At 34.6% G+C, this 26,397-nt stretch overlaps 1 protein-coding gene across 3 annotated transcripts in view; it reads left to right on the top strand.

Annotated features, from left to right (window-relative positions):
* LOC149773325 (uncharacterized) overlaps window positions 1–26,397 on the top strand; it is a 158,745-nt gene that overhangs the window by 131,029 nt on the left and 1,319 nt on the right. Inside the window, exon 20 of one of the 3 annotated variants that reach the window (XR_016417384.1) lies at window positions 20,582–20,748. The exons of the other annotated variants lie outside the window; for them this stretch is intronic. The gene's annotated coding sequence lies outside the window, so the exon portion shown is untranslated. The remainder of the gene's footprint in view (window positions 1–20,581; window positions 20,749–26,397) is intronic. 3 annotated transcript variants of the gene reach the window in all.

Here is a 26,397-nt window from a genome sequence, read left to right as displayed (position 1 = left end):
TCTGCGACCGTAATGCCAATATTTAAATATTGGCCTATCTTCTAGGAGCTGAATTTCCGTGACCTCGTATGCAAAATTTCCGCGCCTATTCAGTTACTTTCGGGATGTGACGTCATAGTAGCGACTGCAGCAGCCCAAGTGGGAGTTGCCAGAGTAAAAGACAATACCGGTTTTGCATTGCTTACAGTGTAATAGAACATTAAGAAAAGCCTGTGGACATTTTTTTTTTTCTTTTCCGAAAGATAAAGGCATCATGAAAGAATGGGTACATTATTACAAACGAGTCGATTTCAAAGCAACACCATACAGCACTATGTGCTCGTTACATTTCTTAAAGGAAAATATAGCAGCTGAAAGATACGCAAATGCTAGGCCTAGACTAAAAGTTGGTGCTGTTCCAGACATACCTTTGGACATTTTAAATCCTGGGAAAAGAGTTAAACGTGTGAGTTACGAAAATAGGCAGAAGGACGAGTAAGTGACCACAAAATGCAACAATCAATCCACATATCTTTTATCTAAAACAGCAGTGCTAAAAACAAATCTGATAGCCTGACACCCTGGGCCCCTTCTGGTTTTAGTTCCGGCCCATCCTGTATTCAAAGTGAGGTGGCCGTCAGGCTTGTCGAAACAAAAATTGTTTGCCTGAGGAAACTTTGATCGCGCTGGTGAAATGAGTAAATGTATTTTCAAGATGTTGACATACATGCCTTAACACGGCACAATCTAAATCAAATCACCACTGTCCTAGGTGAAATTTAGATTTGATTTTAATCAAATGGAAGCTTTGCTAAAAATAAGATTCTAAACCTGTCGTGTTTCGAGAAAACACAATTTTCAGTAATCTTATAAAAATTAAAATTTTTTTTTAACAAAATGCATTGTATACATGTAGTATGCATAAACGGTAATCTGTATTAATTGGAACTGATATAAAACTATTCCTTGGGCAGTTTAAAAAGCAGTGATTAAAATAAAGGTCAAAGTTTCACATTAACTGTCTGACAATAGAAATGGGGGGCTATTGACCCCCCCCCCCTTGTCCCAATGTGCGACCGCCCATTTGACGTGCCTTTTCTCTCTGTGATATGCCTTATTATTCCCCCATGACAAGCCCCTTTTGCATATTCTGGTCAGTTCTGGCTAAATTGCAAAATAGCTGAAGTTTTGATTTAAGTACGCAAACAATAAAGCCAGTGTGACTAATGAACAGAATCCTTATCCTTGCATTGATCTTGTGAAAAGGACTGCCCTTCGGACATACTTCAAAGAAACCATGTTCGACAGTGTGTGTATGTGTAAGCACCAGCAATTGATTACCAAATAAACGATGCCTATTTTGTTGTTACTTACGATGCCATGGACTTCATTTTAACAGTTCAAATCTGCAGTCACAAGTTACCGTACATGTGGCAACTGTTTTTCTGAAGTTTTATGCCCCACCTTATTTCCTTAGGTTTAAGTCTTAATGCATGTAACACTGTTTGCTGAATAAAATATTTATTCAGAATTAGTTCTTTAGGGCCACATATACTGCATGGTATATTTTGTTTTATTCCTTGTAATTTAATCATGGTAATTAAACTTTTCATATACGGTAGAGGAATGTCAGGTGTTAACTGGCCGAGTTTCTTTGGCGGAAATGGAGATGCGATTTTGTTTGCAGAGAAAATTTCAACGTGATCATTCATTTAAGCTAATTGGTGACAATTTTATTCTTTTAATTATTTTTTTTTACTATAGTACTGTTGTAGTTGTTTAAAAAATCTGAAATTTACTTGAATAATGTTTAATCTTCACATTCTATTTACTGAAGAAGAAAAAAACTGTTGTATGATATTAATTATTTCTTCCAGTGCCGGGTTTAGACGTGTGTGCATGTGATTTGAATTTTTAACTTAGCTTTAACAATTTTTCAGTCATATCGCTACGATGTCAGCAGTGTGGCAGTTTAGACTGTGGATTGCATACGTTATATTTAAAAATGGTTTGGGGTTGGGTTTTTTTCTTCTGACAAATGAAAATTGACAGACATAATGTAATAATCAGGACTTCGCTGCACAAAATTGAGAGATATTACGAGATTGGGATGTAGATGAGGAAATACCCCCAAAATCGGGAGGTTTTTCTCCCGGCTTGAGAGTTGACAGGTATGAACTGTCCGGGCTTGTGGAATTTCATTCAGGACTTTAGTTTATTTAAGTCACCAGCCCGGGGCCTGTGCCTAACAAATTTCTTTTAGCACTTACCAGTACAGTACATAAACTATTATATCAGACTGCAGATTCAGCTTTTGAATGTGCAGCCCAAATGTTGTCTTCTATCTGCTTCGCTCGCCAATGTTTATGTTTGTATTCGAGGACTGGCTAGCATAGCGTCACAGTACCACGTGATCTGTCGTCTCATCAAAACTCGGAAAAAGCAATTTACGGAATCATGGTATCTTCCACGCAATATAATCACTACCCGCTTACGATATTTAATTTATAAACATGCGGTCGAATTAAAATTTGTAGAGAATTACATACGTAAAAGGAAAATTTTGATTTCTAGTCTCCTTTAAGGTCCTTTTTCTTTTGAAGGGATTTAAGGGTTCTTGTTTGGCTTGGTGATTTTCTTCTGCCTCTTTGTAGTAGTCCACTCTTTTAGCCCTGATCCCACAAAAAATTACCTCAACATTTTGTATTTCAAGTCGCCCTAGAAATACTTGAAGCACATGGTAAGGAACTGTGCAGATTTCATCCCAAATAATAATCCACTGGATAATATTTGACCATGCACTCTGGGGACTATTCTTTCATCAGGCAGCCATTCCTAAAAATGAGGCTGTGATAAATTTGTGCATAAACACTCTGATCATGCATCTCCTTGACAAGCCTATGCATTGTAGTGTGTACTAGTACTCTCATGTAGTGAACTGCATATTTCTGCATCTTGTTTAGCATACAATAATCACATTTTGCAAGCTTGTTTAATAAAATGTGAGTGAAGGACTTATAATAGAAAGCAATTGTGTATGTTGTTTTTCTGGAGCTTTTAGCACCATTAAGGTATATCCATTGCTCAGGACATTAATGTTTGGACAATTAAAATCCTGCACTTTGCTCTTCAAGCAGCTCCATTATTCTGGCTTTGGCAAATAAACAGCTTTGTCATTAGGAGCCAAAATCATTTCATGCTTAACATGCCATTTCCCTCTATTTGCACAATTTCGGAGAGCTGTTGTGAACTTTACTGTTGAAGCAAAAGATCTCCTGAGCATACTATGTTTTTAATCATTCAGCCTCACCAGGTATGTCAACTTGTCATATATGACATTGGTTGCCACCCTTAGTGCTTCTTACAGGAATTTCTGCAGCATGCTGATCAGGTTAATGCTCATATAGCACAGCATTGATCATTGGAGGTGGTGGATAAACCTAATCTGCCAGACTGAGTATAGCTGCCCTTGAGAACTTTCTTAGCTCATTGTGGAATGTGATAAATACATGCACTGCACCGTCAGCTTTGAATTCACCTTTAACCTCTCAAAAGCTGTGATTCCAATCCCTCTCCCACCTTTTGGAATTGGCTCAGGGTATGGAACAACCTTGTCAAAATCTGCTGGTGTCTGTAGTTGATGGCTCAGTCTCCTCCAGGCAGGCTTTCTCCTTTTCCACTGCCTTTGCAGCCCATTCCTCTGCAAGCTCTTTTTCATATGCTGCTTGCTGCTGTGTTTGTCTTTCACACTTGCTCACATTTCATCTCCAGCTGGATCAGCTCTGAGGTACACCTTGGATAATATGCCCAGATTCCTGTAAGTGCCTAATAATCTGTGCATGCTGGCTTCAATCAGATGCTGTGTGACATTCATATCATCTCCAGTAATGTGTATATCTGTATACAAGATATTCCTCCACATAAAATATAATGCCCACAGAAAAACGAGCTTTACTTCTGATAATATGCCAAAACGTTCATGTTCAGTATTAAATAATTTTTCCATCAACTTATGTTTTTCTCTCTAATAATTCATTCCCACGTGGATCCACTTCCAAATTTTACAAAAGTTTACCATGATTTTACACTATTTCATATCAAATACAAGCAAACTTTTTCTGCCCCTGTACATTTTTGCTGTGTGAACACTGTAGCATTCCATCATACATCTTTTCTACATTTTTCCATTGAACCTAGAAAGATCCATGCATGCACTTTTCCTAGTTGGTACTTTATGCAGTATATTTAACCATATACATAATACATAGTTTTTTTAAAAGTGTTATAAAATTATTCCTTTAGGTTACTAATTTCAGGGGTTCCTTCCCATGCAGAAGTTGTTACACAGACCTAAAGCAGCTTTATTTTGTTTGGTTTGTAGTTTCTTCACTGTTTTTTTTTTTCACAATGGTTAAACTGCCTATATGAGTGAGTATGATTGGCCAGCAAACCTTGTTGAAGGCATTTATTTGTCTCATTAATTGGCCTGTTCGCCCACACACACACACACACACACACACACCGCACCCCACCCGGCTGCTCCTGTCAAGTTTCTGTTGGAACCCAAGTATTATATTCTAATTATTGTATTTGAAAAAATGGTTTTGCAGGTTTCATTTACAGAACATGCAGGAATAAACAATGAAGCCAATGTCTGGTAATACCTTTGCATTCAATATCTTTAAAAAAAAGATGAAAGTGCCTTTAATTATTCTAAAATTGCAGGCTGTATATATGAGTATTGCACATAATTTTCCATTCTTTCTTGTCTGACTGCTGGTATGTTTGTGCAACAGTCTATTTACCTCAAGTAGTTAAAATAGAAACTAATATATTAAATTAATCTGAGAACCTTTGATGAGGTAGGTAGCAGGAAAACTTTGTGATGCATCAACCTCTCTCTTTCTCTCTCTCTCTCTCTCTCTCTCCATCAGTGTGTATACAGAGAAGATAAATTTTCCATGACAGTATTAGGAAGATAATGAGTTATCTTCCTTGGACCATATTATAGTGTGGCTTGAGCAAGGGGATTAACACTTGCAATGCAGTTGTATAGACATGGCAACAGAGTAGAATCTTTTTTTAAAAAAAATTTCAGGTTAATGAATATTTTAAATATATTTATCAATTGACCTGACAAATTTTTTAAACAGCACACAGACACCCTATGTTACGGTGCTACTGGTGTAGTGTTGTGAGGTCGTACCTTCTTATAAGGTTTATTTGGCTATCATTATCTATTGGGTGATCGCCCTCGGTATTGTTGCCCAGATCGAGTAAATATTAAAATAAAATGTGAAACTTATAGATGAAATAAATAGAGATCTGAGCAGATATATAGAACAGAATGACATGAGCCCCCGTACATGAAAACCAACAATTTAATCAATTACATAAACAACTGTGATAATACATTAAATTAGGAAGAGACACTTCTCTTTGAAACAAATCATTCAGCAAATTTCAAATACAAATATATTTATATAAATAGCCAGTTTGTTTTAAATGATAGAATTGGTTCATCATATAATCGAGTAAACAATCGAAGTCATTGCCTTGTACAACTTCATAACCTGCTTATTCCAGTCCCCTCCAACGTCACTGTGGTTGTTTCTCTAGGTCTTTTCACTTTACCCTACTCCAACCTCCCTACTGTCTCGCCTCTTTCAGCCCTCAAACTTTGGGGGGGGGGGATATGTAAATATTTAGATACTTGGATCAGCAGGTATGTGGATACATCACTGGATACTTAAGTGGATACATCAGTGGAGCTATTTCCCCTTTCAAAATAAAGAGAAGCAACTTAAATCTTTCGTCATTTGTTCTGCTGAGAACAGATCATTACTCCCCTCTCGTTATGTCAGATATCGTTCTGTCAGAGTTCAAATAGATACCAAAGGCTGTCTGGTCAAGCTAAACATGGCAGACCATAAACAAACCTAGTTTCTTAAGATTAATGTACTTCCTAATGACTATTCCATTCTGACTCACATTAACATCACACGAGACATAACAGTTCCATTCTTGTCTCAATTACACAAATGAATGAATGAAATTCATTAAATGGCTTAACTACGTTATTTTCAGCGAATACACACATTCAAGTCTTTATCATGCGTTAAATCATCTAAGATCATTGAATTCACACGGATTCTCACAACTGATATCAGCTGAAGTAATGCATGAAATTCTTAGATTCCTATAACAATCAAGACAACAAATTCAAACCATTCGTCAAACTTATATAAAGAAGATCATTGTACAAATTCAGATAGATGAGCTAAACACAGTTATACTCATATCAAGACAATTGACTTACGAATTTAAACAAAAACATTTATGCAAATATAAGCAATTAAATCCAAGCAAATCATTATATTGGTATCAACGAATTACATGAGATTGATGCAGATACCTTGTGCTTTCAAGCTTTGTTCGCTTCTACTGCCAGAATTGTGTCCATTGATTTTCCCAACATCCAGTCCCTTTGACCAATGTTTTACAAAAGAATTTCTTCCAAATTCAATCTCTGAGTCCCTTATATTTTCACTCTTACAGGAAAAATGCAGACTGATTAGAGTTTTCGATGGGGGCAAATTAAACCCAAGAAATTTCATGTGGGAACCACGCCCCTTATTTAGCATAACCAATCAGGACTAAATATATCTACTGCCTTTTATAACTAGGCACCAAAATTGCAGTCTGCCTGATTTCTAGATTTCCAAACCTGATTCTGGAAAAAACTCAACTCTGACAGTTTCAGTATAAAATCAAAGTTAACCTTCCCTTTTCTTGTCATCTAACGGTTAAAAAAATGAAGGCTTAATTAAGAATCACTTTCTCTCCTGACACAGACATTAGAAATCATTGCAGTATAGCGATTTAACAAGCACCTGTCCCCATAAATCTAATTAATTGTTCTCTGGCTCCACGTTAATGTGCTTTTTATAGATCGACAGAAATTTGCAACCTTGCACCCTATCTATCATTTATGATGTAAAATGGATCAGTATTAATCACAAACTATCCCTTTTAAATAATTGACAAAATCTTGTGATGTAGATAGGTATATCATCAGATAGTTACATTAACAATGTAGTGTCTTCACAAGAATATCATTGAATAAATACAATGACAGAGTAATGTCTTCAGGGTAATATTGTTGTATAAATACATTTAACAGAGCACATTCATTGTCAAGGACAGAACTATAATGTGGGATTTGTATTCACACTTTTTGGGGAGGTTTCTTTTAATGGTCTTTAAGAAATTTGATTAAGTCAGAAGGCTGAAACTTTAATTTTAATGATTAAGTCAGATGCACAAGAAACTGTTCAAAAAAGAACATTTACACTTTATTGTTTCCACTTACCAGTTAGCAGAATTTATAGAGTTTACACCTAATTGGCTTAAATGATTAACAAAAAAACAAAAATGCCTTGAAATCCCATTTGAACAGAGATGGTGATCCCTACTGGATGTGGAACATATAATTGATGTATCCACTAATGCAATCAATCTTTCACTTCATGTTGCTACTAGAGAGCTCTGGTTCAGATAGGATGATTCTGTTATCTGATACTGAACACAGGTTAAGGTCTGTCAGAACCAGATCTCCTTATTACAGATACCCTAAGGTGTACTTTTAGTCTCACTTGAAATTTTGTTGTAGTCGCACCTTCATATTTTTTGCCCGGTGAGTATATACATAATATTACATGTGTTACAATGACCTTTCAACTTGGAAGTGTATTTTAGGTTTGTAGTAATATTTCCAAAGATTTGAGATGTAACCATTTTAATATAAAAGATTGAATTTATGGTTTTGCAAACCTGTACTTTATTTGCATATCATTTACCCATAAAACCAAGGTGTTTTTTTGAAAAACTAGCTCATAATAAATGATTGCTTAATTTAGAGCTAATTCTCTGTGTGTAAATGTGAGAATCTGGGAAAATATCTAAGTAAGGCCAAGTGGGACTAACTGAGGAACTGCATTCCTCCTATTGCTAACTTGCATTGTGAGGCTTATGACATAAACCATAATGTCATTCTGTCCCAAAAAGACAGCTTTACATCATAAATAGTCCACTGCTGTGTCATATATGAAGCACAGCATAAACAGTGCCAATCTCTGGAGTGACATAGAAATACTTTCCAGTGTCAAAAGACATACGAGTAGAAGGAACACCTAAACAAACATTGCGAGTAAATCCATCTCAGTCCAACAGATGCATCCAGAAATTGCTCCCAAGATCAAATCGTTCGGAGTTTAGAAACTATTTTTACACTGAATACAGTAAATCCATTCATACCTGCTCTGAATGTTTAATACTTATGAAGCAATACTCACCGTCTAAATTCATCTAGTTCAGCTTTCTCCACTCCTGACCACTCCGGTGGCCTAGTGGTTAGAGCGTCCACCTCAGTTCTGGGAGGTCATGGGTTTGAACCCCGGCCAAGTCATACCAAAGACTTATAAAACTGGTACTAACTAACAGCTGCCTCACTTGGCACTCAGCATTAAGAGGTTTGTGTTAGGACTGGTCCTCCTGGTGTCAGAATAATGTTTGAGTAAGACATAATGCTACATGTCTGCAGCATGATGCCCCAATACTAGACATCACTATAAACTGCCACAATGCAGACATCGTAGTGATATAACTGAAAAATTGTTAAAGCTAGGTTAAAAATCCAAATCTCACACACACACACACACACACCTGACCACATCTGGGAAACAGACACTCTATTTATTAATACTGTGGACGACCTTAAAACACCGCTAGGAACTGTATTATATCAACAATGCAATATACCAGCAGATACTAAAGCAACAAGAATTTTATATGTTGGTTTCACTGTATGCTTTGTGATTCAAACATTATAAAGATTTTTTATATATAATTATTTCAGTAAATTTGTTGAGAGAGTTGTTTTACCCCCATTTCTACGTAAAACTTGATTTTGTTTTTGGCATTAACTGTCAATACAAAACTAAAGCCAGGCTGTATTTTTTAAAAATGTCAGTAAATCACTGGCTGCAGGCTGTCCATTGTGATGTTACTGCCCACCATATGCCAGGGATAATGATATAACATGACCTGAAAACTGCTGCACTAACTAGCTTCACCAAGAACTGATGGGTGTATAAACTTCACACTAATAAAATACATTGATCAGGTGAATCAATGATTCAACATAAACTTTTCCGTCTGACATGTTATAAGTAAAACAAAACCAGTCATGGACTAAGAATGACTAGACAGCAGGGAAGAGAGAATGACTCCACATTCATTCAGATAGTACCACCCTCTTGGCTTAAGTGATTCCATTACAGTAAATGCATGTTTGATACTTATTTCTCATAAAAATGTGTGCATTATAAGTGAATAATCTATTCATCAGAGTCTTGAAATGAAAAATATTTAAATTTTCACATATGGTAAGTTTCCATTTTCATGATTTACTATATAATTATGAATTTAATCTGAACATTAAGCAAAAGTTATACTTTTTGCCTTAGTTTTGTTTGTCACTAAATGGATGACATTTATATAAAACAAATTTCATTCTTTGCAAGAACTGTATGGATCAACAAATGTGAATTTTTACCTTGTAAAAAGTTTGAAATCAAAACTTGATAGCAATTTTAACATTTTGAAGTTTATTGAATATCCTCAGTGGGACTGTTAAGTGCCATATTTTAATGCTGTATGTACTTGCTGTATACAGAGGTAATAACAGCTTTGGTTTACTAGTTTCCTAAATGGGTCAGATATGATAGTCTGGTATGTGTACTGGGTGGGAAAATTGTCTGGCACAGTGTTTTTATGAATGAATGACTGAGTCAGCATCTGGAGCAGAGGGGCACTCAGAGCAGTATTCAATGAACATGTGCAGTTTATTTTTATACCATACCTACTAATGTAGTTGTCCACCTAGGTTTGGCTCACAATGTCTGCTGGTTGAAACCTAAATGGCCTTGAGGAAGGAGACCTCTTCCAGTAATTCTCTTTATTTGGACACCATAAAGAAACACTATGATGATGTTCCACCAGAGAAATCTTGGTTCAGATTTATATTGTTAAAACTTTACTTTTAATTGGCACTATATGGCTACTATAGTGCTGACCTAGGTGTCTTTAAGTGCTACTAATACATCCATATATATCTTCTGGACACAAGTACAGGGTGTGTCAATTAAATTAAAAGTTAATTTGGGGTATTGGTTTAAATTTAAAAAGTGGTGATCAGTTTGGTGTGGGAAAATTGTCATTTTCTTATTCTTGAAAATGTTTCTTTTGTGTCCTTGATATCACAGAATTGTTTCTATTATCAGGTTTTCTCACAAAAACTATGTATGTCTGGTTCTGATATTCAATGACTAATAAAAGTATGCATCTGAAACATCACCTCTGTCTGCGTGGGTTCGAGTCTCGGATTTGGCTAATGTGGGTATGTGAGAAAGCTTGCCAGTAGCTTCTCATGGGTCGGTGGTTCTTTCTGGGGTTCCCCTGGGTTCTTCCTTCACCATTAATACTGGCTGCATATGTATAGCCTATCATGTGCTTAAAAATAGCGTTAAACCCTACAACAACAACAACAACAACATCTGAAATGGTTTGTCATTTATCTAATAAACATTATATTGCAGTGGAATTTTAAAATTACTAGTGTAAAACAAAATATTTCAAAGGAGAAAACTTTTAATTGTTTTAAATCATAATTAAGTACTTGGTTGTTTGGCATTTATGACCGATCTTTGATTGTTTTGATTAATCATCTGAACACTATTAGATGTTACTGAAGATGATAACAAGATAACATTTGTGGTATTACTAATGTTTAAATATAGTCTATAATTCAAGTCCAGTTGCCAACAACATAGACTTTGATCTGCTGGTGCATAAAAATACACTGGCAGATTGGTGTCTGTGTTGTTTCATCAACTAATTGTTTTTCTAATTACCCTTAACAAACTGCATACATCTAGATCTGCCAGTACATTATGCAACAGCAGATCTGAGTATATGCAGTTGGTACATGGATCTGACTTGTAAGCAAGTATATATGGTATCTCATGTAAAACCAATATCCATCTGTGAACAACAAGGCAAACCCAGATGTGCCAGAGATGTGAAATCTCACACTGGTAGTTCAGATTCTATGCTATTTGTTTTATGTTCAGGCAAATAACATAAACTTTGATCAGCTAGCACATTAGATAACAGCAGATCAGGGTCTGCCCATTCACAATTGGATGCTGGTTATAATGGTGCACTTCTCTCAACTCTTATACTTCAAACTGCTGTCTTTTTTTTTAAATATCTGAAGTTACTGTCTTAGTTTCATTCTTTAGTAGGTTTTCCTTTTAATGTAGCCTGTTTGTAATGGTTGCCCTACATAGCATATACTGTAGTTTGATTATATTCATGTGCCATATGCTGCATGGATGAAATTCAGCTCTTCAAAACGTTTTTCATATCAGGTCTTTTTTCCAAGTTTCAAAGAACCAATAGGAAGTTGGTGCTCAAAGTTATAATGTGATCAAGAAACATTTCATGGACAATAGAAATTTCAACTGGTTGGAAATTGTACAAAAATGATATCAAAGATACTCTCTGAGACACTTAAACAGATGACAATAAAAGATGACGTAAAAGTAGCACATAAAACTGCTACTACAAGTCAAGTACAACTGCTTTCTGCCCAGACCCAGAACTACCACTAAATAACGTACCAGCAGATCTGGGTCTATGCAGTATGTTAGGAGTAGTCACTAGAACAAACAAGGTGGACCCTGATATGCTTGTCATTATGTGATGGCATGTCAGGAGCTGTGTTGTTTGCAGTTTGACGTAACATAAAAGCCAGTATATATGGTAATTGGAAGTGTAAAAATAATGGCAGCTACAGTACTAACACCTAAACAGCTGTAATCAGGTTCTCTTTGTGTGGGCTTACATTTGGAATTCTTACCAGAAGGACAGATTTTCTTATGGAGTCACAACCAAAAAAAATAAGGCTCATCAAGCAGTATAAAACAACATCACTGAAACAATCTTTTGTTACAAATAAGGCAGGCTGATTGTTAAATTTTGGTTTATTTAGGTAATATAGGTTTCTCATTTCTTACCAGATGACCCTCTCACTGAAAGAAATTCTCCTTTTGCTTCAAAGTCCTATAAGCACTGGAATGCTGGTCAGCATTTGCATAGTATTCTAGAGTGCAATTCTGGAAATTTGTATCCATCTTTGGCACTCTTGGCAGGAAACGAGATCCAATGTCATTTGTATCATAACTTCTGATTAGTTGTAAGCTGTTTTAGATAGGATGTTTGTTGGGCTTGTTTCTTTGACTTCACATTCATCACTTCTTTATATTCACACAAAAGATAGAAATTGCAAAATTATTTTATTTCACTTTTGCTATGCATAAATTAGAAAACCAGCAGACAAGGATTTTTCTGTAGAAATAATAGGAGCCTCTTCCTACCGTACAAATGTTAAGTTCTGACACAAATTTTAATTTTGATTAAACCTCAAAAATTGATCCCCAATGAATTAACAGCAATTTCAGACCCATTCATTTAAAATAATGTAGAATATACATGTCTCATTTTTGCAAAACTATAAGTACCATTAGAGCTCTTTCACCATATTGTTTTATTTTAAAAATAAGTAATTCCTTATTTATTCCAGCAAGATTACCTCCCATTATCAGCTTTTCTCATGAAAGAGGAATTTCTTTCTTTTTTAAAAACAGATTGCTATAAAAATGTTTTTATTTTTTTTTTCGCTTGCAAAGGGTTTTTCTCATTTTATTGAACTTTAAATGTAGTGGTTTAATTTACTTCTTTTAAAATTAATTAACATCATTCACTGTTGTTATGTTGCTGTCTGTTAGATGTTTCTCTTTCTCTCTAAAGCTTGGCATATTTATGGGTAAACATTTTGACATCACAAATGAAAATGTTTTGGCATGCATCCAATCAGAGAAATGATTGCATAGATGCATAACAAACATACTGGATCTGTTGAAGTTGTCCATGTGCAGTCAACACAATGAGCTTCCAATACAGCCAATCAGCATAAAGAAAGTTTCATATCTGAACCAGTCATAGCTGCCATTTTCATATGGAGCTTGGTAGCATGGCACTTCAGAATGGGATTAATTAGGACACTGGTTAATTAGCATGTATACTGTGTAAGATGTATCAGGCTTGCACCCCCTAACATCTTTTGACAGTTTATTGACTAGCCTGTCTCCATATTGGACAATGAACACTGTATCAGATCTGACACCAAATGATGGACCCCCATTTTGTATGCAGTTTATTCTATTGAGAATTTGGCTGATTAGGATTGTCATTGTTCAACATTGCCAGTATTGTCATCCATCACCAATGCCACTTTGTCCTTTCCTCTCTCTTTCTTTGATGAATAGGCAGGGAACGTCATTTACTGGATTTGCTTGTTATTTCAGTGCATTCTTACTATAAAGTCTCTCTATAATTCACACTAATTAAATTTTCATTGTTTTGTTAGTTATTACTTGTCATTCAGAGCACAGCAACTGCTTAAGTCTCAGTTCAGGATTAAACAGACAATGATGATGTGACATATTCTTACAATTCTATGCCATTTTGTTATGCACCTGTTTACTTTTTAAAATGAACTCGATTCTTTTCATCTTTTTTTTTAGTAATAGTAAAGATCTTTTAGTATTTTTTTGGAAGATGATTGAGAGAGTGATAAATAGATTAGGGAAGAAATTTAGTTGCCTCCCTTTGACCAGAACCTGACTTTCACTCTCTTTAAATAGGTTAGGTTAGTTTAACACAAGTATTCTCTAATTTTTTTAATTATTCATTCTGAAATCAGTTTGAAAAGAAAATTATTAAATCATGGCAGAAAGTTCCATGTGACATTTGTCATGGATATATCACAAACCCAGTCCAGATTTTCAAAATCCATCTTATTAAAATGTATACTGAGGAGTTGACATGGATTTAAGGAGGGTGGGGGATCCTTCAGAGCACTGAACATTTCCATTCCCTCTTTGCTGGAAATGGAAACTATGCAGATTACCACCCACAGATGAAAGTGAATGGCAGTTTGGTTTTATGTTTGGTTTAAGGACTCTTTAAGTAAATATCTTAATTGACTATTAGAGGTATAGCAGCAGGCTACACAACTCCCAGCCCTGCTAATAGTTTCCCATGTCCCAGTGTCTAGCCTTATGACCTTGACCCTGAAAGATGGCAATACCTAGGCATGCTTCCCAGGTAGGGGGTCTGCTACCACACAAGGGCATGCATGTTATAAATAATCATTCAGCACCTGAGGATATGACAGATGTCAAAACATTTTAGAGGGAGGTGGGATCAGATTTTCTGGATAGGGAATACAGCACTTGTTGGTCTTATATTAACACTTGTGAAAGAGAGGATATATTAGTACAGTAAACTTCTGCTTTGTTGAATATCATTATGTAAAAGACACCAGCACATGGGTTTCCAGGTGGCTCACTTTTCCTGATCACTGCCATCTCACCTTTGTCCACATGGGTTTGAGTCTCGGACTCGGCCTGTGTGGGTATGTGAGAAAGCTTGCAGTAGCTTCCTGTTTTTCGGTGGTTGTACTTCGGTTTCTCGACCAGTTATACTGACCAGTACTCTTAGTCTATCATGAGCTGAAAAATGGTGTTAAACCCATGAAATACAAAGCATCAGCCTAAAGGAAATAATGTGTATTTTCTTTTGTGTGTGTGTGTAAGCAAAAATTTATCTAGTGGAAACTGGTGTTTACAAAATTTTCCATTCAGGATAGATGATCATTATATACAGATAAAATATGTAAATATATTTGATATAAAGGTCTTAATATATAATTATAATTTCTTGTATATACCCATGCATTTCTAAATAGAAATCCAGCAGGTCTGTACCTTAAGATGCATGCTAAATTTTGCTTGCCTAAGCATGTGAGTTCTTGTGCACAAAGAGTCATAACCTTCAACCTTATCTGAATCCTTTTTGGAGGATGATCACAATTCCAAATGGGTTAGGGCTGTGGTGTGTGAGAACTGGGCCATAGATGCAATTACTCACAACATGGGTTCATTTCCTGCTTGGAATGAATTACGACTCTCTAACAAGTTTGATTATATTGGTGTCATTTCATTTTGCTTATGTTAACTTAATATGGTAATTTAAATGCATGGATTTATTGCTGGTACAGAAGATACTTGTCTATGGCCATCTTCATATCTGTACATTAAGATAATTAAAACGTGCTTCAGGTAAAATTTTGTCACCTTGTCCCATATTATATATTGACTTGGTACACCTAATTGATGACCAATATTTTTAAATGGCCACCATAAAGTGGAACTTATTAGGTTTTTGATTTTATATATCTTCAGTACCAAACTATGTGGATGGCTTGCAATTGGGGTAAAGGTCACTGTGACCTAAAAAAAAGAATTTTTATTTTGTACAATACCTCTGCATCTTCACTATCTATAGTTACCAGTCTGTGTGGATAGCACTTGGGTTATGAAGAACCTTGTTGATTTGGGGTCGAAAGTCACAGTGACCACAAGAAGAAAAGGTTGTTTTTTATGCACAGTAACAGTTATCAAACTTTGTCACTGACTTATACATTAGGTTAAAGAAAACCCCTACCTATATGTTTTGAGGTCTGAATGTCAAAAGACACTGTGACTGAAGGATATAAATGGCTTCATTACAGTAACATTAATTATACATTAAGACTGAACTAAACTTGGTGGATAGCTTGCACTTGGGGTAAGGAAGACACCTATTCATTTTAGGGTCAAAAGGTCAAAGACCAAGGTTACTGTAGCTGAAAGAAGAAAAAAAAAAACTTGATTTCTCTACTTTTTACAGTTATCAAACTTTGTGGATGGCTTGTACTTGGAGTGAGCAAAAACCCTATTGATTTAGGGTTAACAGTCAATATTACTTTGACTTTAGGAAAAAAACTGATTTAAGGTCAAATGTCATTATTACTATGACATTAGGAAGAAACTGATTTTGGGTCAGAAGTCAATAATACTATGACTTTAGGAAAAAACTGATTTAGGGTCAGAAGTCAATATTACTATGACTTTAGGAAGAGAAATAGTTTCTGTACAATAGCTTTATTTCAAGACCAAATTCCTTGACTATTTTTGGGGGGTCAAACAAAAAAGGTCAAGGTCATGGTGGCTCAAAGAAAAATTGGTTTTTGCAGATTGACTTTTAATTCTTCATATTCCATTATCAAGCTTGGTGAAAGACTTACATTTTGGTAATAAAGAAACCTATAAATTCTGAGGTCTAAAGGCCAAAGGTTGTGTTCTTGATAAGTATAGTTAGAAGATAATGATTTTGACACATCGAATTAAGCTCAAGTTTGCATACCTCACCTAAATGTCAAGGTCATTGAGACATGTTGTTCGATAATCCCCAAAGTCAACCTTACCCTCCTAGTGCATACGTAGATGAATATTAAACATGAAACAGTCAAATAGTGTACTGTTCATGAGACTTGTTTTTAGTTGTTGTTGTGAATCATCAGTTTTCGTTAAAATGTTTATTTAGAGAAGTCATAGAAGATTAGGTTATTCAGGGATATCTTGACATATCCTAGATTTTTATAGCACATAAAAAAATGCAGAATGAGATAAAAAAAATTAAACACAGTGTCATATAATTAAAAATTATCAAATACATTTCCTTATAATTTTCACAAATATTGCAAAAGGTCAAGGAAAAGAAATTAAAAATTGTTTCCTATTTCAACAGAGTAGACACTTTGGTACTTTTGATGACTCATCTTACATGTAGGTAATGAAGGTGTTATTCAGACTGCATGTATAAATATCTGGGAAATGCATACCTACTTAAAGGATTAAAAGTATATATAGCCTTCTTAACCACATTCATCAGAGAGATGTAAATCATGTGATGTATAGATCGTGAGAATGTCAAAGTTTAACCTGATCTTTCCATTGATGTCACATACTTGAATGTATACACCTGTTTATATCTGACTACATTTGCATATATTATGTGACAGGTATGATTTCTTTAGGTTTGACTAATGGACATGTTGATCAGGGATATAAACTACAAACCGTACACAATGTGTTATCCATGTTACCCACTACAGTTTTGTAATTTAACATCCTGTAACACAAATTAGCCTTTGTTTTACATCAAGCATTTTATTTTATCTTTGATATTTATTGGCTACATTTAATTTGACAGTGGCATTAAATATAACTGTCATCATCTTGCATACATATTACAAAACCAGGTTTTCAAACAAGTAGAGATTTAGAAACTTTGATCTGAAGATTGACTTCTAAACTGGTACTGAAAACAAAACAAGTGCCTATCTTGCCACAATATCTGTTATCTTGTAAGTATAATAAAACAGCAAATTTGACCATAAACCAGATTCTTATGGCAATATTGCTATAATGATTCATTAATGAGTCAGTATTTTGTCAATTAATGAAAATGGAAGAGTTATTTGTCTTATAGTTGACTCCAAAGATTTTCTTAACATTGTAACATCCAATAGCAATTTTAGTTTCCTTCACAAAAACACTGTGTGGTGACCACTGTTGACATCCACTGTGATTACTGAACTTTAAACCTAACAGGCTGTAAATAGTTTTATGGTCCAGATATCCCACTGAATCACTATGTATTTTGCAAAGAATGGAGAATGTCCTCTCTCTATCAGCATTAGAATGTTGTAATGACAGGTCATCTATGCTCAGCCTGCAAAGAATGTTTAGCTTCAGTTTTCCAGTTGCTAGGTTTGTAAGGTAGCTGAATGCTCTCCAATACTCCTCTATATTATGTTCACCCTGTGGAGGAAGTTCTTGACTTGGACTTCAGGTGTATTCCTGAGTTCCATCCTTTAATGGTTCTTTCCCTTATGGCTTTGATCCCTAAATCAGCTGGCAGGTTTACCACTGTAATTAAATAAAAAAATAAAGATTGATATAGACTTAAAATAAATGAAAACATAAATGAATAATTAATCCCAGATTTAATTATCTTGTAATATATTGTTAACTGAATCATATTTTATCTACTGTAGGGATTGAACTTAACATGCATACCTTTGAAACACATGTTGCAAACTCAGAACCTTTACTACTGCACTCACCTTCACATGCTTACTTTCTGATATTCAAGCATTCTTAAACTTCTGTTGTAATATTTCTTAGCCATTGGTTTCTTAGCATTGGGAGAAAGGACACATTTTGGCATTTTGCCATGAATTTAATGAAGAAAATAAGAGCTGTTGTTAAGTATTCCTTCAACAACATTTTAAACAATACAATATCAAGTAAACTTGACAAAAAATAAAATTACTTAAAAGTCTAGTGTCTGCTGAAATTGGTGCCCATATTTTCAGTATGAATATTTCCCTCTATAAAAGGTTGCCGATTTTCATCAAAGGATCAGAAGAAGCCATGACCACCTTTATTCTTTATAACACCTCCAGAAATTAGCCAGAATTTGGTCTTTAACTCCCGGAATTCCGGTAACTAGGTAATCGATTAACAACCTCTTGTGTATACATGTCAACTGTTATTTAACAATTCTGATTATATTTGCTCTGCCATGCTTCCTCACACCAGTGAGTTGATGTACTGATGGAACATTTCCAGTCCCCAGTAGACTGGTTTTGGCTGGTTTCTCTAATATTTGATAAGAACATGTAAAAATACTGTATGGGTCATGTGGTTTTTTTTTATAAAAATTATTTTGAGTTTCAAAAGTTACAGATTTCAACTATAAAATGGTCTGTGCAATAAACAGCTGTTAAAAATGTTTTGGACAAGTTACATACTGGTAACTGTTAACTGCCTCGTGTTTTCACAATGAATTACTCCCATCACTACATTTTGTTACCTTTATGATGAACTCAAAGGCAACTGTCAAGATATATACAGTATATCTGTCAACATATGTATGTAGTACACATTTTACTGATCTACTTAGCAGCAAAAACTATGTTTTGATCCTGAAATGTTTGAGAGTAAATTAAATGATACACAGTTATAAAGAATATATCATAATAAGCATCTGTGTACTTAGTATTTAACTTATTTTATTGTGCTCTTCTTGTTAGCACATCTTGTCAGAGGTAGTATGATTTTAAGATTTGGCCTCACTTACATAATTTTTCCATTACCTGTCCACATTTTCTGTTTTCAGCTTCTCAAAATTCTCATTGCCAGTTTTGTATTAACCTTGGCAGAGATGTTCCTTAGGATATACTATTCCAAAAATTTGTTATGGGTGTGTCCCTTAGTGACAATGTGGTTTTCATAGCAACCACATGATAAACAATTTTTAAAATTTTCTCCAGGACAGTCCAGACAATTTTTAGCAAACTCTCTAGGAATGTTTCTTAGGATATGCTTTATCAAATTGTTTCTAGACATGTTGCCCTAGAAATGATATGGCATCCTAAGCAGTCAGGTGGAAACACAGTAGAGCCAGGTTTGATCAGACCTAAGTAGGAATGTTTTCTTAGGGCATGTGGTGTCAAGAAAAGAGTGTCAGGAATGCCTGAGGCAAACAAGGTGTGGCATCCTCATTTTAATAAAAGAAAACAAAAAGACTTATAGATATGCATTAAAATCTCTTCTACTAGGAATGCTAAATACAAAAGATTCTGTTATATAGAATGTTCTTTGTGCCTTGCCCAGATTAGTGGCATATTCAACGTCTTATTAATGTATTAGCTGGCTAATTCATTGTAGATGAGATTGTGTTAAACTTTGCTGCCTTATAAATGAAGCACCATCTTTGAAAGTGTGATCTTTCCAGGTTCTATAATCGAGGGAACTGCATAGGTTGTAGAAAGTCTGTGATGAATACTATTTTGTCAATGTTTACTGCAGTTCTGCTTGAGAATGGAATACTTTTTCTTCATATTTCAGCTCTCAACTTGAATAATGTGTGGTACTACATGGAAAGACTTGAAAGTCTGCCACACCCCAATCCTCAGATTGCTTCAAGAAAAGAAAAAATATTCACATGCTTCTGTACAACAAATAGAGTCTGCACTCAGCACATAATCATATAGATGATTTTGTTTAGATACAATAGTGAGAATAGATAAATATGTAAACATGTTTGAATTTAAAATAAAGAAAATGCTGTTGATATCCAGATACTGTTGAAATCGCATATGCTCAGGGAGAGAACTCTTTATATAAAGGAGAGAAATTTTTATCTTCAGCTATTTTGGAATTGCTGAATTTCAAGTTAGAAGTGAATTTAATCAATGCTTTGTTCATTAAAGAAAATATGTGTCTACTTGGAGATCAGTATTGTTTCATATGTCTGCAACTTTAAAACACTACAGTCAAAATTGTGTTCATCATTTAATTGCTTTTTACAAATAATATTCACAAATCTGAAGCATTTTCCAAACACTTTAAAACAAACATTCACTTAAATGAATTAACATAATATTCATAATGGAGAGGTTTTTGTTTTGATCTTTCTTCAACAGTGCTATTATTGAAAAAATCCATTTTTGTTTCATCAGTGAGGCCTCAGACCTTTTCACCTCAAAGTTTGCCAGCCCTATAAGTATGATGTCAGAATATAGGACTGATCTACTAAGAACTGAATAATCTATCTACAGTGCTGCAGTCTTTTACTAGCTATCTCCTTGACGTGCTGTGAATAAAATTGGTTAAGTTCCTATTCAAGGTAGGGCCTAATTTAAAGATATAGATGATGCTTCTATACACTGGTGTCCATTTTGAAATTAAGATACATGTGCCATTTACCTGTTCCTTCCACCATAACAATTGTACCGTTTTTGCAGGGATTCAGTGTTTGGCTCTTGTAGAAGATTATAGCTTTTAAAATTATCCTTGTTTCAGCCTTCTTTGTAATTCTAAACCACAATTAATGTTCTTCCCAAGCATTCAGCTTCTGTTAAAACATGGGTTGTGTGACATTGTATCATATTTGATAATGTACCATATATACTTGCTTGTAAGTCAAGTCCAACTGTAAATAACATAGATCCTAATCTGCCATAACACAATTCACCAACAAATCAGTGTCATTTGTATCTGCTCTACTGATTTTTTTCTAACAAACTGCATGTACCAAGATCTGCCAGTGGATCTTTACTTACAAGCAGGTATATATGATAATAGGTACAAGACCCCTGTATATTGCCCTTTTGACTAAAATGTTTTTTATGATACATCTCATTGGACTATAGTTTTTCAGATGGGCAAGAGTACAAAGTGCCTGTAGAAAAATCAACTGTTCAATCACTAGTTGTACTTTTCCAGTCATTTTCAAAAAAAGTAAATGACTCTGAAAAGTGCTATCAAAACCTATTCAGGGTGGCATGATTGTGTTATACATTGTATCAAATTTCAAACAAGGATTATGCTGTTCAAAAATCTTACTTCTTTCATACATAACAATAATGCATTCACATATTAAGCTGGTCACGTATGTTCAGTTATAACATTTGTCAATAGCAACAGTTTTCTATTCAAAAAGTTGAAGTTGTGCTATATGACATGGCAGTAGTGTTCTATTCAAGAAATGCAATTATTATATGCTCATTTTTTCCCCTGTTAATTTTACATTGTCAGAATCGTTCAGTATTGCCCGATACTGAACTCGCGCAACAATACACATATAGCATTCACATGCATTAAGGAACTACTTTCTATTGTAAACAAACAATGGATGCAGACACCAGCACTTTTGATTTGTACACAAATCATGTACACTTGCGTAAGAGGCTCTTTACATTGTGGTTGTTTAAATTTGTTTCTGAATGAACTAAAACAGATGTTTCGTGGACTGCCACATATCAGCTGTTTTGGCACATTCCGTATTGATACAATGTTATGGATTTAGGCTAGCTACAGTATATAACAGACGCAAGATAAGGTCCTTACAAATAACATACAAGTGACAAGTCATATACTGTCTTCTTTAGTTGGTGATAAGAATGGCAAAATAAAATATACTTACAGTTTTACATCCTGAATTCCCTCAAAATGTATTTTCCTAATACTGCAAATCCAAATTACATGAGCCATGTCATAGGTTTTCAATCTGGATTACACATTTCGAAATTGTGCTGTAATTTTGATGATAAGTGCAATTGCATTCCTCCTTACTGCACTCAAAATGAAATAAGCATTAAATTCCATAGCGTCCTTTTGTTAATTGCAATTGAAAGACTTCATATTTTTCCCACCTTATGATTTCAAACATTCAATGACAGAAACAGAAACACATTTGCAGATGTCAACACGCTTCTCCCTAGCTTATTAAATCTCATGTATTTCATTTGGAATTGTCACATACAAATCCAGTCCATAATCACGAAATTTCCTAGAATTGAGAAAAATACCAAAATCTATTCATTCCAGTTCAGATGGAAAAGTTGTTGCAGTGCACATTCATTCACAATATGACTCCAAATTTCAATTTTAACTAGACACGCCATTTTCTTTCAAAAGTCATGTTGAGCGCATGACTAAGTTCAATTTATCTGGGTGGAGTTATGTGCACAGTAATAATGTTGATTTGTGTAATGATGAATATGTGCTTGTGTATTTAGTTTGGAATGCAGCATACATTCATTTACGTTGTTTCTTGTAGTGTATTGTGTTTATATAATTAAACCTTAGGTAGAATAAAAAAATGAGCATATAATAAAAAGGTTACTGCATTTGTATGGGAAAATATGAACTCGTTTTGTTGGAAGGATATTCTGCACTCCCATGGTCGTGCAATATTCCATCCCAAAACTCGTTCATATTTTCCCATACAAATGCAGTAACCTATAAGTGTTATATGAGATAGCAATAGTGTTCTATTCAAGAAGTACAAGTGCTATATGAAATGGCATTAGTGTTCTATTCAAGAAGTACAAGTGCTATGAGACAGCAGTAGTGTTCTATTCAAAAAAGCACAAGTGCTATATGAAATGGCAGTAGTGTTCTATTCAAGAAGTACAGTTGCTATATGAAATGGCAGTATTGTTCTATTCAAGAAATGCAAGTGTTATATGAGATAGCATTAGTGTTCTATTCATGAAGTACAAGTGTTATATGAGATATCATTATTGTTCTGTTCATAAAGTATAAGTGTTATATGAGAGAGCAGTAGTATTATGTTCAAGAAGTAGTAGTGCTACATGAGATATCATTATTGTTCTATTCATAAAGTATAAGTGTTATATGAGATAGCAGTAGTATTCTATTCAAGAAATAGTAGTGCTACATGAGATAGCAGTATTATTCTATTCAAGAAGTACCAGTGCAATATGAGATAGCAGTAGTATTCTATTCAAGAAATAGTAGTGCTACATGAGATAGTAGTATTCTATTCAAGAAGTACTATTGCTACATGATATAGTAGTAGTATTCTGTTAAAGAAGTATAGGTGTTAATGAGATAGCAGTAGTATTCTATGCAAGAAGTATAAGTGCTATATGAAATAATTTGACCAAGATAATTACAAATTGGAAAGTAATCCTGTCAGAAGATAGTACAATTTTTCTAACATGTTTGGATAAGAAAGGAATATTTATATTGGGACATATGTTAAATAAAATAACAAGGTGATACAGGTTATGATATAAATTGGATAAATTAAATATTCACTCATGGCAGGTAATGCCAAATAACTGTAAGTAGCTGGATTGGAGTAAAGGACTAGCTTGTCTTTCTGATAATATGTATCAGATCCAATTTATTGTACAGATTAAATTTATATTGTATGATCGATATTTGATTGTCTCTGCCTGTATGACAAACTGTAGTATACACATATTTAAAGCAATTACATGGTATTTCAAAACTTTCAGTGGTTTCGGTAAGCAATACTTGATATGTGTACTTAATTTTCTTCACCAGGGTTGACACTGTAACTTATCTATCTCTTGGTTTCAATAGCAATCTCTCCAGGTACCTAATAGCTTCCTGCTTCCTAGTACTCATCTTATACAAGCTGAGTGGACTTCTTATGTGAGGTCTGATTGCCAGTTTACTGAGTTAAATTTTGATTTAACTGTTTGAGAGATAGTCACTTTACACAGACCATATATCCATCATGTGATTATGTTTTTACCCTGGAGACAAAAACAACCCAGCCCTAATGAGAGCATTGTTTCAGTAACATCAGTCAATATATTTGTACAGATCCCTCATACTTTTCAAATCTTGTTACCTTTATTTGAAGTATTACTATGGCAAACAATATAAGCTTCATAAAGAAAAGGAATGCAATTGATCATGGTTTCTTTAGAAGGAAAAAATGTTTGTAACTGATACATATAGTAGATTAAGTGAATGTATTTTAAAATTGCATGCCCATTTCATACAGTGGCATATAAAGTCTGTGTATTATTACCAGTTTAGATTGTACAAAGAATTTGAACCTAGTTTATAAATATCAAATTCTGTACCTTCAAAACATGTTTATCTTTCCATGGCCATTGTGCAAAAGCCTATGTGGATCATTATTTCCATATTTTATTTAATCTTGTAGCTTCATTTGCCCAGAACTATACATGAATCTCTCCAATTTAAATCTGCTAACTATGATCTAATTTGTGGACCAACTCTACCGTTTGTACCATACAAATGTAAAGGCAATGGGCTCATTTAAAGCAATTTTGGTTTGGTGGGGTTTAACACCATATCTCAAAACATGATAGGCTATAACATGGCAGCCAATATATTTGGTGGAGGGAAAAAAAGAACCACCAACACATTGAAAGCTACAAACAGTCTTCTTCATATACCCATTCTGGTTAAGCCAAGACTCAAAATGATTTCAGACCACTCCAGTGGTCTAGTTGTTATAGCATCCGCCTTGGAAGCAGGAGGTCGTGAGTTTGAACCCTGGCCGAGTCATACCAAAGACTTTCAAAAATGGTACTAACAGCTGCCTCGCTAGGTGCTCAGCATTAAGAGGTAAGTGTTAGGACTGGTCAGCCTGGTGTCAGGATAATGTGACTGGATGGGACATCATGCTACATGTCTGCAGCATGATGCCCCAGTGCTAGACATCACTCTAAACCACCACACTAAAGACATCATAGCGATATGACTGAAAAATTGTTAAAGCTATGCTAAAAATCCAAATCACACACACACACAAAAGGATGTGGATAGAGGTGAGATGTTTGAGTGATTGGTAAAGGCAACTGCATTAGACCACTCAGCCATGCATGGCTCCACAAAAATAATGGAACCAATGTGCAAGATAATAAATGTACGCAGCATAAATATGGCATGTACTTTGCAGTCGGACTTTATCTCAGTAAATGTGGAGTCATTTTCAGTCATTGTATGATATAGATACTTTCTGAATAGAGTATGCTGTTGAGTGCTTAAAACTGTTTCTCCACACATATTCGTATGGACAATGAAGGTCTTACTGCAAGATTATAAAGTTCAGTGTGAATTGGAAACTGACAGAACTGGTTCAGAGTAACAGATTTATACAGGAAGCTGTCATTACCTAGGATCAGAAAGTTCATTTTACCCTTCTTTCAAAATCTATTGTTAGCTCATGTGGCTACAAGACTGGGTGAGCTTCTAGTAAGATCCTTCCTCCATGCATCATTTGTAGTGCATCATCCATTTACACTTGATATTTACAACTTCTTTTTAAAAAAAATGCACGACCAATTTGTACATAATTTTACAGAGAGCATATGACATCAGGGTCTTTAAATTTTGCTCAATGAATTCCTGTCCATCATGCAATATACTGTTCCTAAAAATAGACAAAATATTTAAACAGCTTTTTGGTGAAAAACTGCTCAATAGAATTTGACCAAATTTGCATGAACATCAAAAATGGTCACCATAATTAAAATGATTTTTTAAAAATCTTTGAAATACATTTTCACATAAACTGTAACATGAATTTGACAGCATTCTGTCAGAGTAGGCTTTCAAATACAAAATGATGCTGATCTTCCAAGAAAGATAGCCATTGTCATTAAAGTAAATGTTTTTGAAAACTTTAAATGACTTAACAAAAACTAGGGCTTTCAATTCCACACAAAGGCTGCTCATCTGCCACCAACTATTTAAACCTTAAATCCTTTCACTGTCTTCTTCAATACTGCTAAACCAAATCAACCAAATATGACCATACAAATGATTCCATTATAAAGGGGTTTCAGTTGATACAAATCAAGTATGACTAATGTTATTAAAGAAAGAAAAACAATGAAATTACTTTCTTCAAGATAAGAAAAACACTGAACAGAATGTAACTAAGGCTACCAGGAAGAATTTACTTTCACATTTTTTACAGATGATGCTGATCCACGATCAAATGTGGCTACATTGA

Source organism: Sinohyriopsis cumingii, unplaced genomic scaffold (assembly GCF_028554795.1).
Source record: "Sinohyriopsis cumingii isolate HCF-2022 unplaced genomic scaffold, ASM2855479v2 utg000663l, whole genome shotgun sequence".
NCBI classification, from domain to species: Eukaryota; Metazoa; Mollusca; class Bivalvia; order Unionida; family Unionidae; genus Sinohyriopsis; species Sinohyriopsis cumingii.
Note: the sequence above shows the minus strand (reverse complement) of the source record. Positions and strands in the feature narration are given on the sequence as shown.